This window comes from Suricata suricatta, chromosome 3 (assembly GCF_006229205.1).
Source record: "Suricata suricatta isolate VVHF042 chromosome 3, meerkat_22Aug2017_6uvM2_HiC, whole genome shotgun sequence".
Taxonomy (NCBI): domain Eukaryota; kingdom Metazoa; phylum Chordata; class Mammalia; order Carnivora; family Herpestidae; genus Suricata; species Suricata suricatta.
Window position 1 is genome coordinate 3,065,478 of NC_043702.1, and position 13,993 is coordinate 3,079,470.

Below are 13,993 nucleotides of genomic sequence, written 5' to 3' on the forward strand. Positions count from 1 at the left end.
GGGGAGAGGGAGGCAGAGACAGGCTTGGAGGGCGCTGTCCAGGAAGGTCAAGGCCTTGGCCCCACCCTGCTCTCCCACCCGGAACTCTCAGATTCGCAGATCAGACTTGCGCTCACCCTGTCGTCGTGGGAAGTGAAAGAGCAAGAAACAGTTGGATAAATACAACTTCCTGCTGAAAAACGGGCCTTAGCCGTATCGTGTTACTCCAAAAAAATTTTTTTTAAGTACAAAGATAAACTTCCCCATCTTGGCATTCTGGAGGGGGCTTATACCCAGACTGCCTATCTTCCTTCCTGCCTGGTCCAGGCCCGGCCTCTCTGTCACTGCCCCTCCCTGTCAGCTTCATCACCTACCTGTGCAGATGGCTGGGGGACCGTGAGGCTCAGATGCGCAGGGAAAGCTGGAAATTTCGAACCCCCAGCGGGAGGAGAGAGCTGCCTCTGAGAACTGGGGGGGAGGGGGCAGGAGGGGACGGGACCAGCTACAGCCAGAGCTCCTTGGTCCTGGGGGCTCTGCGTCTGCTTACTGTCCGTTTTCCCCTGGGAAGCTGCCCGTGGGGGCTGGGCTCCCCTATTTTGTTCACCCCCCAGCCAAGAAAAGCTCAGGATTGATGGATGGACCTGTAAACAATTGACGTACCTGCACCTCTGGCTCCCAGTGGCAAAGCAGGAGTCGACTAAAAAAAGATGTGTGGACTGAAGTCCCTTGGGCCGTCCAGGCCTGGGCTCGAATTCCGAGCTGCCGAGAAGTTGCTGACTCCAGGTTCCCTCTTGACCTTTCTGGCCTCAATTTCCCAATCGGGAAATCTCGGGAAGGACATGAGGGCCTGGACGTTGCTGGAGGCGTGCGGTCAGCAGGGCGGATGAATGGGAGCACAGCCCGGGCTGCTTGGGAGGCCTGGTCCTCACCAGAGAGGCTCAGGTGTGTTAGCAGGTGTGGCTCAGGGCGCCCCTTCGTGTGTGACATGGTGTCTGTCACCCAGGGCTGCTGCTGAGGGAGTTAGGACACATCTCTGGGAAAGGGCAGAGGGACAGAGATGCCTGTCGGAGGGGGGTCAGGTCCAGGTAGATCAGGCCGGGTCTGCTCTGCCTCCCCTTTTAAATCAAAAGTCACAAAAGTAGGGGCGTCTGGCAGGCGCGGTCAGTGGAGCGTGCAACTCTTGATCTCGGGTTGTGAGTTCGAGCCCCATGGTGGAGGTAGAGATTACTTACAAATGAAATCTTAAAAACAAACAAAAAAAGCCAAGGGCATCTGGGTGGCTTAGTCTGTTGAGCTTCTGACTTTGGCTCAGGTAATGACTCATGGTTGGTGAGTCTGAGCCCCTTGTTGGGCTCGCTGCTGTCATGGAAGAGACTGCTTTTGGATCCACTGAACCCCCATTCTCTCTGCCTCTCCTCTGCTCATGCTCTCTTTCTCAAAAATAAACATTAAAAAAAAAAGCCATACAAGTAATCAAAGTGCTTAATTTCCAAGCATAACCTTGTCCTGCTTACTTTGTAATTTAGACCCCCCCCCACGTCTTTTGCCTTTCAAGGACTCTGTGTCCCGTCTGCAATAATTAAAATAGTGAAGTGTCATGAAAAATAGTCTCTGAGCTTTGCTAGAGTTAGTAGCACATGCATTTGGATTTTTTTCCTCCTAGTTAAAAAATAAAGCCTATTCGCAAAGCCCATAATATAATACTGTTTTAAAATTAAGCGCTTTCAGAGGCTGTTTCTGATTATGGTGGCTTCAGGTTTTTCTAATTATTCTGTTCCAAATGTTTATCTTTTGAGCCAGGGTGCAGAGGGCTCTGTTTACATAACATCACAAGGTAAAACAGCCGCGTGCCAGGGTCCTAGCCCCGCTGGACACCCCAGGCGATTCACGTGCATTGATACGGAGCGTCCATCTCTGTGACTTCCGTATCGCTAGCCAAAAGTCAGGCTGCACGGCTTGATATCAAATCTCTTTCTCCCCCTCCCTGGCTAAGGAATGTTTTTATTTGGAAAGCCTAATAGAGGCACAAAAAATAATACCACATGTGGGTTTGCGGAGGGTTTGAGCAGAATGCTGAGGGTGCCCAGCACTGTGGCCAAACTCAATGGGAGCACAGGAGACCATTTTAGTTTTTAAAAAATTTTATAATGTTTATTTATTTATTTATTGAGAGAGAGCGGGGAGGGGCAGAGAGAGAGGGAGACACAGAATCCGAAGCAGCTCCAGGCTCTGAGCTGTCAGCACAGAGCCCAACATGGGGCTTGAACTCACGAATTGCAAGATCATGACCTGAACCGAAGTCAGACGTTCAACTGATTGAGCCCCCAGGTGCCCGAAGGCAATTTTACTTTTCATACCAATAAGCGATTTATGGTGATATCAGTTAAGAAAAAAGAACTCTGGATATTTTTCTTCTGATTTGGTGGGTTGAACTTCCATAGTGTCAAAATTTCTGATGCGATGTAGCCATTGGCCAAGCCAAGATTCTGCACCAAGTCTTCAGGTCCAGAGGTACTTGAGTTCCTACTAAGCGTCTGGCTGTGTGTTAGGGGCCAGGGGCCGATACAGCAGGTGAAGTCCCGGCCCTCGGGGGGGCTGAGACTCTGGAGGAGGAGACGGCTGAGGAACAGGAAGCAAAAGGTACTTGTGACAGTGACGTTCCCAGGCGTGCCAGCAGCCCGCAGGGGCTCCCTGCCATCGGGGCTCTCAGCCAGGCCACGCTGCTCCCGGGCGCTGACGGAGCCCGCGCGGGGCCCCCACGCCAGCCAGGTTCCGTGGGCTGTGGGGCCCCCGAGAATGGGACACTTTGGCAAGAGGCGGCCTGCCGACCTGGCTGAAAGTCTCTCGGTGCAGAGATGGGGTCTGAGGCTCTTCCTTCCCCTTCTCGAGTGGGGTCAGGCCAGCCTCCCTGTGTGTGGGCCCACCCCTCTCCTCTGCCCCCTCTCTCTGTCCTGCTCGGGTGTCCCGCAGAGACGCTTCCGCACGTCCGATTTCTTCCTGGCCTCAGCTTCTCGAGAGGATGAGCCAACAGAGCCTGTTAGAACAACGGAGGCAGCGTTAACAAAGGTCCTGGGGCAGGGACACCAAAATGACCCTCGGTCGGAGGACACCTGCCTCCTGCCCATTTCCATAGCTGGGCTGCTCAGCGCTGCTGTTCAGTATCTTCCTGGTCAACGCACCCCTTAACAGAAATAAGTTCCCCCTTCCCCTCCCACTCTCCTCCTTCTTCCTTCCTTCTTTCCTTGTCCCTTCCTTCCTTCCTCTCTCCCTTCCTCTCCTCTCCTCTCCTCTCCTCTCCTCTCCTCTCCCTTCACTCTTCCTCCCTCCTTCCTCCCTCTCTCCCTCCCTTCCTCCTCCCTTCCGTCCTTCCTTCCTCCCTTCCTCTCTCCCTCCCTCCCTTCCCCCCACTCCGGGCCTCTCATTCTTTCCCCTCCCCCCTCTCTCCCCACCTCTGCCCGCAGAGAACACTGTCCTGGCTGAGCTTCCCTCCCCGTGATTGTGATTCATATTCCGCTTCCACCCAGGTATTTGCTCCGTGGCCCCCCAGGCCCCGCCCCGCGCCCCTCCCCAGGCCCCGCCCCTCACCCCTGAATACCTTCCTTCGGTTTCTGCCTTTGCAGCACTGTGATAACCGAGCCCGGAGGAACATCTGTGGAAGTCTTAGCTGGAGCATCAGGACTGGGTGTTGCTCGATATGTGGAAAAAATGCATTTTTTCCCAAAGAACCATAATCTGCGTGGTGGTCAGGGCCTCGGCCCCCACCGAGGATCCGCCCATCCTGCCCCCCCGACCGACCTCCTTCTGGCTGGGTTCCCGCACATGCATCCCGGCCCTTGCTTCCGAGCCCGTGGCTGTGTGAGGCCAGGGTTCTGCGAGGCCAGGGCAGGGGTGGCGATGGTCCAGGTGCGAGGCAGGCTCAGAATCAGCGAGGCCTGGGGCACAGTCTGGGGGCCGGCAGGAGCGGCAGCCGGGACCACCCAGGGGGAGCCCTGCCCCATGCCCACCTTGCCACACTTGGGGTCTCTCAAGCTCAGACACACCACGGGGCTCCTAATCGCCCCCTGCCATTCACTGGCCCTCCCCTGCCTTGCTGTGAGGGCAAGTCCTAGTGGAGGACCCTCCGTAGAGAAGTCCCCGCTGCCTGGGGCTGCGGGGGGTCAGGCCTGCGGCCATTCACCGCGGCACCGGTGCTCCGTCCTGACGCCCCTCCCCCTCCCGGAGGCCTGTGCGGATGCTGGTCCCCGGGGCGTCGAGCTGCCCAGTGTGTGTGGGGGGGGTGCGGATGCTGGTCCCTGGGGGCTTCGAGCTGCCCAGTGTGGGGGGTCGTGCTGTGTCTCCGGAGGCTGAGATCGTCTCCTCACTGGGGGTCCAGAAATCGCGGGTCCAGACACGGGGCAGAAGGCTTTTGTGAGTCGCTTTCATCTCGGACGTCGGGTGGCACCGCCCCCGTGTTCTCCGAAGGTTCTCCGAAGCCGTGTCTCGTGTGTCGGGAAGAGCCGGGTGCTGTGGAATTGTGCGGGTGACGACCTGCGGACTCGGGGCTTCGGAAGGAGTGGCGCGCAGCCTCCTTCAGTGCTGGGTCCTGCCTGTTTCACGTTTTACGTGTGTGACTCTTATCTCCCACCTGGCTGACCGTGGCCCGCGCGGGGAGGGGTGTGTGGGGCGGAGATGGCGGCAAGCACCCCAGCCCCGTGCCCTGTCCTCCGGGGCCCTGCCTCCGGTTGGCATGCGGGTCTCCCCTCTTCTGCTGGGACACTGGTCACTGTGGTCCTCACTGGCCGCCCCTGCTGGAGGCCTGCAGGGACCCAAGTGGCCCTGCCTTTGGCGTCGCCGAGGCGCTCCCGCCAAGCTGCGACTCGGGATCAGTGTGGTGATGCTGGCCTTCCTTTCCACTTCACGTTATTGTGTGGCTGCCGGGTGGGGTGGGGGGCGGAGGAGGGCGGGAGGCACCCTGGGGGGTTGCATGGGGAGCCTGGGGGCAGGACTGCTCTGTCCCCAGCAATTCCGAGACACCTCCGCAGGTGGAACAGTTCTTTGAATAGGACTGCGTGTGGAACAGAATGTGCGAGGCCCCTGACCCCAGTTCAGAGCCAGAAGGAGAGTGACTTCATGTAGGGCAGAGCTCAGGGTGAAGCCAAGAGCAGGGTCAGGAGGAGAGCGGAGGGAGTAAGGTTTGTAAGCGTCCCCCCTGCAGTTTCAGAGACACAAGTTCTGTGACTTGTTTATTTCCCAAACAGGATTGAGATGGCCTTATAGGGTCACAAAAGGGAAGGGAATGGGAGGGCATCCTTCTCAGGATGAGAGATTTCACCACCTTTGTGGGGGGTCCTTATGTGGACACTCACAGAGAGGCAGCACCCGGACGGCGAGAAAGCCCCGCGGAGCCCGGGGGTGCCCAGGACTCGCAGTGAGCCTTGCGGAGGAGGCCGTGGGTCCCCTCACCCTCCAATAGCTGCCATTTAAACGTGGCGTCCCTCCCGGAGCACCCCGCCTCCCGCAGCACCCGACCAACCCCCCCCCCCACCAACCAAGGATTCTGCTCTGAAGAAATTTAGTAAGTTATTTTGGGAGGAGTTATTTGGGAGTTGGCGTGGCCTCTGCACCCCAGAGCCAAGTCCTGGCAGTTTGACCTTTCCTGCCCTGGCCTCTGTTCGAGGTCCCGGGTCATTGCTGGCCCAGCGTCGCCTGCTGTGAGGCCCCCCCAGCTGCCAGCCCCGTCCCCACACGGCTTCTGGTGCCCCTGCTCCTGTGTTCCCACAGCCGGGAGCCGGCAGCCTGAAAGCCCAGAGCAAAGCAGGCCCCCCCCGCCCCCCCCCACAAACGTAGAAGAAAAGAGCATTGAGAGAGGGACTCGGCAGCCGTGGGGGTGCGCCCCTCTGATCTCCCTCCAGAAACTCCACAGCCGAGGTCAGCTCTGCCCTGACTGCAAACTGAGGCCGGAGACGGGTGACAGCAGAGGTACCACCCCCTCAGGATGACCCGCACCCTTCCAGCACTGAATCAAAAGCAATGTCACTTTCCGGAAGGTGGGTGGGTTGGCAGACTCAGTGCTGCCTTTGAAGATTTTAAGAATACGATCTTTAAGAGAGCTGGTGGTCTGCCTCCTGTCACTGTTTATCGCCCGCCAGGTGACGAAGCTGGGTGTCCCCGTGGGCAGTCCATTCTACCTTAGAAATGGTTCCTCGGGGATGGAGCCTGGGCAGGACCGGGGGCACAAGTGAGCTTCAGAGGCAGGTGGCCCAGACCCCACGACACCTGTCACAGGAGTCCCCGACTCCAGGACACCTGTCACAGGAGGCCCAGACCCCACAACACCTGTCACAGGAGGCCCCGACCCCCAGGACTCCTGTCACAGGCAGCCCAGACCCCACGACACCTGTCACAGGAGGCCCAGACCCCCAGGACACCTCCCACAGGCGGCCCGGAGCCCCTGCTCCAGCTGGCATCTCGGCCGCGTGGGCGTGTGTGTGATATGACGCTGAAGGAGGAGGAAGCAGCCCCAGTTTTCCAGCCCGAGCCTGGAGTCTGGATGCAGGATGGAAACCCTCGCCTGCTTGGACTTTAACTGTCATTGGCTTCGCTGCCAACCAGTGCCATTTGCTCCTAACTCTGCTCTGTGTCTGCTTGGCAGATGGTCCAACAGACACAATAAAGGGAAAAAACGCAGCAAGATCAAAAGAGTAAAGATATAAAAACTCTAACCGAAGCCCCGTTTCGTTAGTGTCTTTGGTGATTAAAGAAAACATCGTTCTTCTGCGGCACACGAATAGGGCTCTGAGAACAGAAGTCACAGCAGGGAAGCGCTGTGAGGTCACAGACAGAGGCGAAACCTCAGCAAGGCCTTAGGAGCGCAAGAAACCCCCAGGAAAATCGCTGAGAAGCAGGAGGACCAGACGCTGAGGGAGGAGCCCCAGGATCTGACGGGGAGTAGCAGACCTGCCGCTGGGGACAGCCCCTCCTGCACTCCCGGGCTCCGCGGGCTCCGCTGGCACATTCGGGAAGGTTCCTGCTGGGGTGGGGGGAGCTGCCTGCAGGGTCCACGTGTCCCACCGCACCCGGCCCCACGCCACCGGCACTGGGAGGGCGAGTGGGCCACAGTCCAGAGCTGCCCCTGGGTCAGCTGGCTTGGCCCCCTCTCACCGCACAGGTCACAGGGCGGACCCCCGGCTGGCCCTCCGGGGCCTCATTTTCTAGTTTGTTCTGTTTGTCCTTCTCGCCTCCAGAGGCCAACCAGTGAGAACAGGGCAAATGGAGGGGAGCAGAGGGAGGGCGCAAAGATGCCCCGCAAAGAACCCGTGGGTTCCAAGGAGCAGGGGCCAGGGCACTGGGAGCCTGGGGGCAGCTTCCAGGTTCGGAGGGAAAATGGCCTTCAGGCCAGAATTCCGCACCAGCTCAACGGCTGCTCCAGGACAAGGGAGGCACCAAGGCGCCTTCCTCCATCTAAGGCCTGGGGGAGGCTGCCTCCCCGCCCCCCTCCCCACAAAGCCATTGGAGGACAAACCCCTGGGGAGAGAGAGGTCGAGCAGGAGGCCAGGAGGCAGACTGTGCACTTGACCATCAGGGGGGCCACCAGGCCCAGGATGGTGGCAGGAAGTCTGAGGTGGGGGGTGGGGAGGAGGCGTCAGGAAAGGAGGCGAGAGCAGAGGGGGAGAGGAGGGAGCAGGAGGGGTGCGGGTGTCGCAGAGACGTGGGGGGCAGGGGGTGGGGCGTGGCAGGGCCCGAGCACAGAGTGTCCTCTCACGGGGCTGCTGGGCTTCTAGAGGGACAGGCAGGTGGCGAAAACTACGTGACGCAGGCGCACACATGTCTGTATTTAACTTTCAGGTTTTATTTCACGATAATTTACTCAACATGAAAACGTGTAAATGTCATCCTTTTGTTTCATCATACACCCAGAGGGCTGGTGCCTCACAGGGAGCGGGGGAAGGGAAGCACCCCCCCCGAAACGGGGTTCTGGAGTCACCTCTGAGGTCAGTGGTTGTGCTCAGCCCCTCAGTGTGTTGACCTGAGTCCTACAATTCTGATGTTTCCCTGTGTTATTTCTTTTCTCATTTCCCTTCTCCAGTTAAAGACTTCTGGGATCGGGGACACCTGGGTGGGTCAAGTTGGTTAAGTGTCTGACTTCGGCTCAGGTCATCATCTCGTGGATTTTGACTTCGTCGGGCTCTATGTCGGGCCCGCGTCGGGCTCTGTGCTGACCGCTAGGAGCCTGGAGCTGCTTCAGACTCTGTGTCTCCCTCTCTCTCTCTCTGCCCTCCCCCTGCTCACACTCTGTGTCTTTCTCTCAAAAATAAACATTAAAAAACTAAAAACAAGTAAGGACTTCTAGGATTGGTGGTCTGATCTTTGTGCCTTTGTTGCAAATTCCTTTTATTTTTGTTCTGCCTCCTTGGCAATTTTCTCAATTTGGTTTCCGTTTCTTTTGTTGTTCTTTGGGGGCATCTGGGTGGCTCAGTCAGTTGAGTGTACGACTTCAGTTCAGGTCATGATCTCATAGTTCGTGAGTTTGAGCCCCATGTCAGGCTCTGTGCTGAGCGGGTAGAGCCTGCTTGGGACTCTCTTTCTCCCTCTGTGAGATTTTATGCAGATTCCCTGAAGGTTTATTCTGCTCTCTGTTTTGCTTGCTTTCACTCAGAGTTCCCTTTTTTCCTACATTGATTTCCTGTGGTCTTTGACTTCTGTGTCAGGCACGTATTTGGAGTTAGGGCCTCAGGCTGCTGATGGAAGGTTCTGTGTGTGGGTGGCCTGGAGTCCAGTGGCTTGCTTGGTAGGGATCCCCGCTGTCAGTCCCCACAGATGACAGACCTATGCCCCAAATGACCTTGCATCCCCGCTGGGCAAGGGGACTGAGCCCCTTCCCAAGGGCAGCTCCCTCTGACTTGTAACAAGTCAGCACACACGTGGTGATTTAAAACAACAGAAATTTGTACTCTCACGCTTCTGGAGGCCAGACATTTGAGATAATGTGTGCAGGGCTGGGCTCCATCCAGAGGCCCCAGGGGAGGGTTCTCCCGGGCTCCAGGTTGGTGGTTCCACCAGTCCGTTCTCTGCCTGCATTTCCTGCCCTCTCCCCACGTCTTCTCTCTTCCGTCCTTCGTGAGGTCGCCGTTGGTCTCCGCCCGCCGGGTCCTCCGCCGTGTTCTCATCTCACAGCCCGTAACTTAGTTATGTCTGCAGGGATTTTCTCCAAATGGAGTCACATTCTGAGGTTCTGGGGCTTAGAGGGTGGACTTATCTTTGGGGGGGAACCACCATTCAACGACTACACTCCCCCAACTCCCTCCACCTCCCCTTTTCAGACCTACATCCCCAGAGAGTGAGTTCTCTGCGGAGACTTGCAGAGAAAGGCGAGAGGACGCAGGCCCCTCTTGGGAGCCGTCCTGCTCTGTGGTCCTGAACGGAAGGATAATCCAGTATAAGAAGGAGGGGTCTCTCAATCTGTATTTATTTATCTTTTATTTATTGTTGAGAGAGAGAGAGAGACAGACAGACAGACTGTGAGTGGCGGAGGGGCAGAAAGAGAGGGGGAGACACAGAATCCGGAGCAGGCTCCAGGCTTCGAGCAGTCAGTGAAAAGCCCGATGTGGGGCTCAAACCCACTAACCGTGAGATCATGACCTGGCCTGAAGTCCGATGCTAACCAGCTGGGCCACCCAGGTGCCCCTCAGTTTGTATTTATTTAGCGGATATTCACATTCTATGCGGCCTGGAAGGGGCACAGTGGCGGGCTGGCTTCTCCTCGGTGCCTGTCTGCGCGTCCCCCTGGCTGATGCTGGTGCCCGAATCCTTCTCCAGGCTCCAAGACTCTTGGCTGGACCTGGACACTGGCCTTGCTCCCTCCTGAGCGGGCCTTCCTCTGGGCCCACTAGTTGTCTGGCCGTCGAGCAGTGCCTGGACGCTCCTTAAAGCCCGGACCCCCGAGACGAAGCACAAATTCATTGCCCTTTCAAGGTGGGCATTTCAATGGAGTAGAATCTTATTCTGGAGAAGATTCCAGCGTGGTAATTTTAAGCCGTGTGTGGTGAGTCAGAGAGGGTCATTTTAGGCAGGTAAGTACTCCATATAGTCATAAAAACACACATGAAGCCTTAAAAGGAGTCGTAAAAATAAAAGAACAGAAACGGGGTGAAGAAAGGGGTAGGGAGAGCACCAGAAACACTGCCTTATTCCTCAGAAGTGCTGACATTTTCTGTTTGGGGCCTGTTGCCTAGCGAAATTCCACAACCCGAACGTCACCGGTGCTGGATCAAGGCTGGTCCAGAAACCTCATGAGACCAATGGCTTCTACTATTTTAATATGTGGGTCAATGGAAAACAGTTGGAAATCTGGTAGTTGGTTAAGACTTCAGGCCCCTGTTTGAATAGACACATTTATAATTCAGTTAATGCCCTAATAAACTGCACCAAGAGGTAGTTAGAACATTTAAGTCGGGCTTTGGGGGGAGGCGGAGAAGAGCTGAGAGAAGGGGGCCACGCCTCCCTCGCCCAGGAGGAGCCTCGGTCGTGTCTTTGGGACCTTCTGCAAAGCAGACGTGAAGGCAGGAGGCCCGTGGGACGTGTTTGGTTCCCGGGGATATGTGTTCCCACATTTGAAAATCTGATGTTCCACAAAAAGTGTAGTTTGCAGCTTCTCTTGAAGTGCTGGAAAGTTCTGGCCGCTGTGGGCTTACACCGTGCAGGAGTGGCTGCCGCCCGAGTTAACTGTGCCCGAGCGGGTGTGGGGGCGGCTCGGGGGAGGGGCGGAGGCGAGAGAGGGAGGCCAGAGTCTCGGACCCCAAACCTGTCTCTGGGAGGTACATACACGCACACATACAGCACCCCCCCCAAACCTGTGTGTGTGTGTGTGTCTGTGTGCCTGTCTGTCCATCCACCTGGAAGGCTCAACTGGTGTAACTGGAGCCAGTCTGGGAGCCTGGTCCCAGATGCACGGACCCCCTCCGGGGTTAGGGGAGCAGAAGCTGACCTCCTCAGGCCTCGGGGAAGTTCCAGGCTGGGGAAGGAGGGACACGGGCCAGCCCTGAGCAGCCGGGACTCTGCCTGAGCCCTTTAGGCTTCCAGAAGGTTCCAGAAGGCTACGGATACCTTAATCAGCAGGTCTACAGAGGAAACATTCCTGGAAGGATTGTATATAACTGGTTTTGAGGACTCGTATACTATATTTAAATGATAAACTGGTTAATAGAATATAATGTAATACCATAAATATAAAATACTGTTATAGCTTCACATATTTACACATATCGTATTAGTTACATATAATTAATGTTACATTATTTATGTGATTATATGTGCTACATGTAATATTTTATAATTTGTGTACTAACTTTTTCTAAAGTAATTGAGATTTCTTACCGCAGACGCACGATGCTTTATAAAAGGTAATTAAAACAAGAGAAGAGGAGAGGTCAGCTGGGGAAAGGGTTACAAGAGCGACATCAAGACAAGCAAAATGGTTTTGAAGCTGAGGGTCCCGGGGAGGCTCAGTCGGTGACGGGTCTGACTTCGGCTCACGTCCTGATCTCACGGCTCATGTGTTCGAGGCCCGCATTGGGCCCACTGCTCTCACAGAGTTGGCTTCAGATCCTCTGTCCCCCAGTCTCTCTGCCCCTCCCCAGCTCCCTCTTTCTCTCTTGCTCTAAAATAAAATAAAACCTTAAAAAAATTAATTCTAGAAGAAACTGATCACTTGCCTTCTGAGACAAGATTCTGGAAGGGTTGGTCTGCGTGATGCCTTTTTGTAACTGGGCCCCAAAGACGCTGGGAACAGGGTGAAGACAGCATTTCGGGGGCCTGGCCAGTGGGGCCCCGGGAGGGTGCTCTGCCCGCCAGTGAGGGTGACCGTCACAGGCGCATTGCCGGGGGCCTCTGCCACCCCGGGCTCTTGGACGTCCCAAGGAACCAGGAGAGGGTGTGGGTTATTGTGATGTGCAAGTTCCCTTTATCAGTTTGGGATAGTGAAAGTGGCCTTTTAAAACCCATACGTGTCATTGTAACCACAGCTGCCACAGCTCAGAGTCAGCAGAGTAACACGATGTCAACTTGTTCAGTGTCTGTTCTGCACCTCCTTCCCACCAAGGCTGCTGCGGTGTTTCTGTCTAACTAACACCATGACGTGTTAGCCTACATGACGCAGCTCTGTTCCAGGCGTCTTGGACGGTACTGACTTACAAAGCGGCTGTGTCACAAAAATGGTCCCCTCTATACACTCACTTTGTTTTCCTTTTTCTTTTTCCGCATTGTGTTATATCATAAGTTCTGCCCCCGCTGGGCTGGGGCTGTCTGCTGTGCGGACACATCAGCTCCTGGGCTGTGCTGGCAAGCCGTAAGCACCCAGCAAACCCTGGAGGACGGACGCTGTGTCTTTCTGATGCACCCGGGTGAGCCCCTGTGAGGGAACCCCGCGCTGTGGGGGCTCCCGGCGCACCGTCTGCGGGTTCGGGAGGAAGATGACCCCCCCCCCCCCGCACCGTGCAGTGTGCTCACGGACGCCACTCACCTGGGGACGACTCCGGGGACCTTGGGAGGAAGCTGCCCCCGCTTCGTCCAGCTCCTTCTCACCGGCAAGGAGAGCCCCTGAGGGTCCTAATGGGATGAAGGAGGGCAGGGAGGGAAGCTTCTGGAAGACTCTCCCAGGTCTAGAGAGTCATTGTTAAGTTCTGGTGGCCTGACGGGGATGCCTTTTGAGGACTGGCCCCACTGCAGGGCCTCGTGGCTTACCTCCTGGGGTGATGTGGGGGGACGCAGGGACAGCCGGGGGGCTGTGCGCACCTCCAGTCACGGCCGGTGGGGCAGGATGACCGTCGTGGGCATCAGGAGCCCCTGCAGCCCTCCAGCTCCCAGCCAGGCCGCCAGCTCCCTCCCGTTCCAGCCGCCCAGGAGCGCTTGCAGCTCTGGGCACCCAGCGAGCAGTTCCAGGCCCCCGCCCCCCTGCTCCTGGTCCTCTCTGCCGGAGACGCCCTCTCCCCAGCTGCCTCCCTGTCTGGACAGCTGCTGTCCCCCCTGCAGACCCCATGCAGGTCTCTGCTCCTCCGGGAAGGCCTTTATGGCCCCGCCATCTTGACTGCTGGTCAAGGATGCAGGTCCCCAGACGGGATGGAATTAGACATTCAAGGGTGAGAGGTGGCATCGGGGGTGACATTGGAGGGGAGCTAACGTCTTTAGCAATGCTGACCTGCAGCCCTGTTTGCAGTCGCTGCTCTGCTTGGAGCAGCCCGCGAAGGCCGTGCGCGTTTATGTACCCATTTTGGGGGCGGGCTTCATCCGTTCTTCGTGCTTTCTCCCTGGAAATACACTTTGAACCTCAGACGCTGGCTAAGAAAATGACTAATGCATATGCCTAACATGAACAATGGGTCCACGGCTGGTGTGACCAGGACGGTCTCTAGGGAGGGGAATGGCTGGGTGGCGGGTGTCTGACCCACAGCTCAGGAAAGTGGCCTACACGTCGCAGAGTGGACAACGGACACCCCAAGCTGCTTGCTACAGGCTGGGGTTGGCCCCAGCGGCTTCTGGTGTGTTCACACACACACACACACAACCACACACTCCGCACAACTGCACCCCTACTTTACAGAGGAGGAAGGGAGCCTGGAGAGGTTAAGGACCCGGCCCAGGTGAGTCAGTGCAGCTGGGATTTGATGCAGACGCCCCGGCTCACAGCCGTTTTGGGTCGGTGACGTGCCCCGGAGCACACGTGGTGTCCATGCTGGAGTGCGGTGCGCCCTGCCTCCGTCACTCTGGAGGGGGCATGATTTCCCTGCATTTCGGGGCAGGTGACTCCCATTCATCAGGGACAAGCCTGCGGAGACGCTGCAGGTGACGACCTGCTGCTTTTGGGCGGTGGGCTCACCTGGGACCCCGGGGGCTGGGTGCGGGGCCTGCGGGGGTGGCCGTCAGAGCCCCGAGCCCCACGCATGAGGCGGAAATGTACCCCGCCCTGTAGATCTAAGCAATCCGTGAGGTGGGGATGCTTCTGGAACTTTTCCTGGGCTTCAGCACCTGGACTGCAGCAGCC

The 13,993-nt window shown here is 57.1% G+C and overlaps 1 long non-coding RNA gene across 2 annotated transcripts in view; it reads left to right on the top strand.

The window, feature by feature from the left end:
* Positions 1 to 11,607, top strand: part of LOC115286300 — a 40,024-nt gene extending 28,417 nt beyond the window's left edge. Inside the window, exon 4 of one of the 2 annotated variants that reach the window (XR_003905978.1) lies at positions 11,337 to 11,607. This is a non-coding gene — a long non-coding RNA (uncharacterized LOC115286300). Of the gene's footprint in view, positions 1 to 7,803; positions 7,870 to 11,336 lie in introns of those variants that run through there. The other variant, XR_003905979.1, reaches the window with a different exon arrangement.
* Positions 11,608 to 13,993: the final 2,386 nt, after the last annotated feature.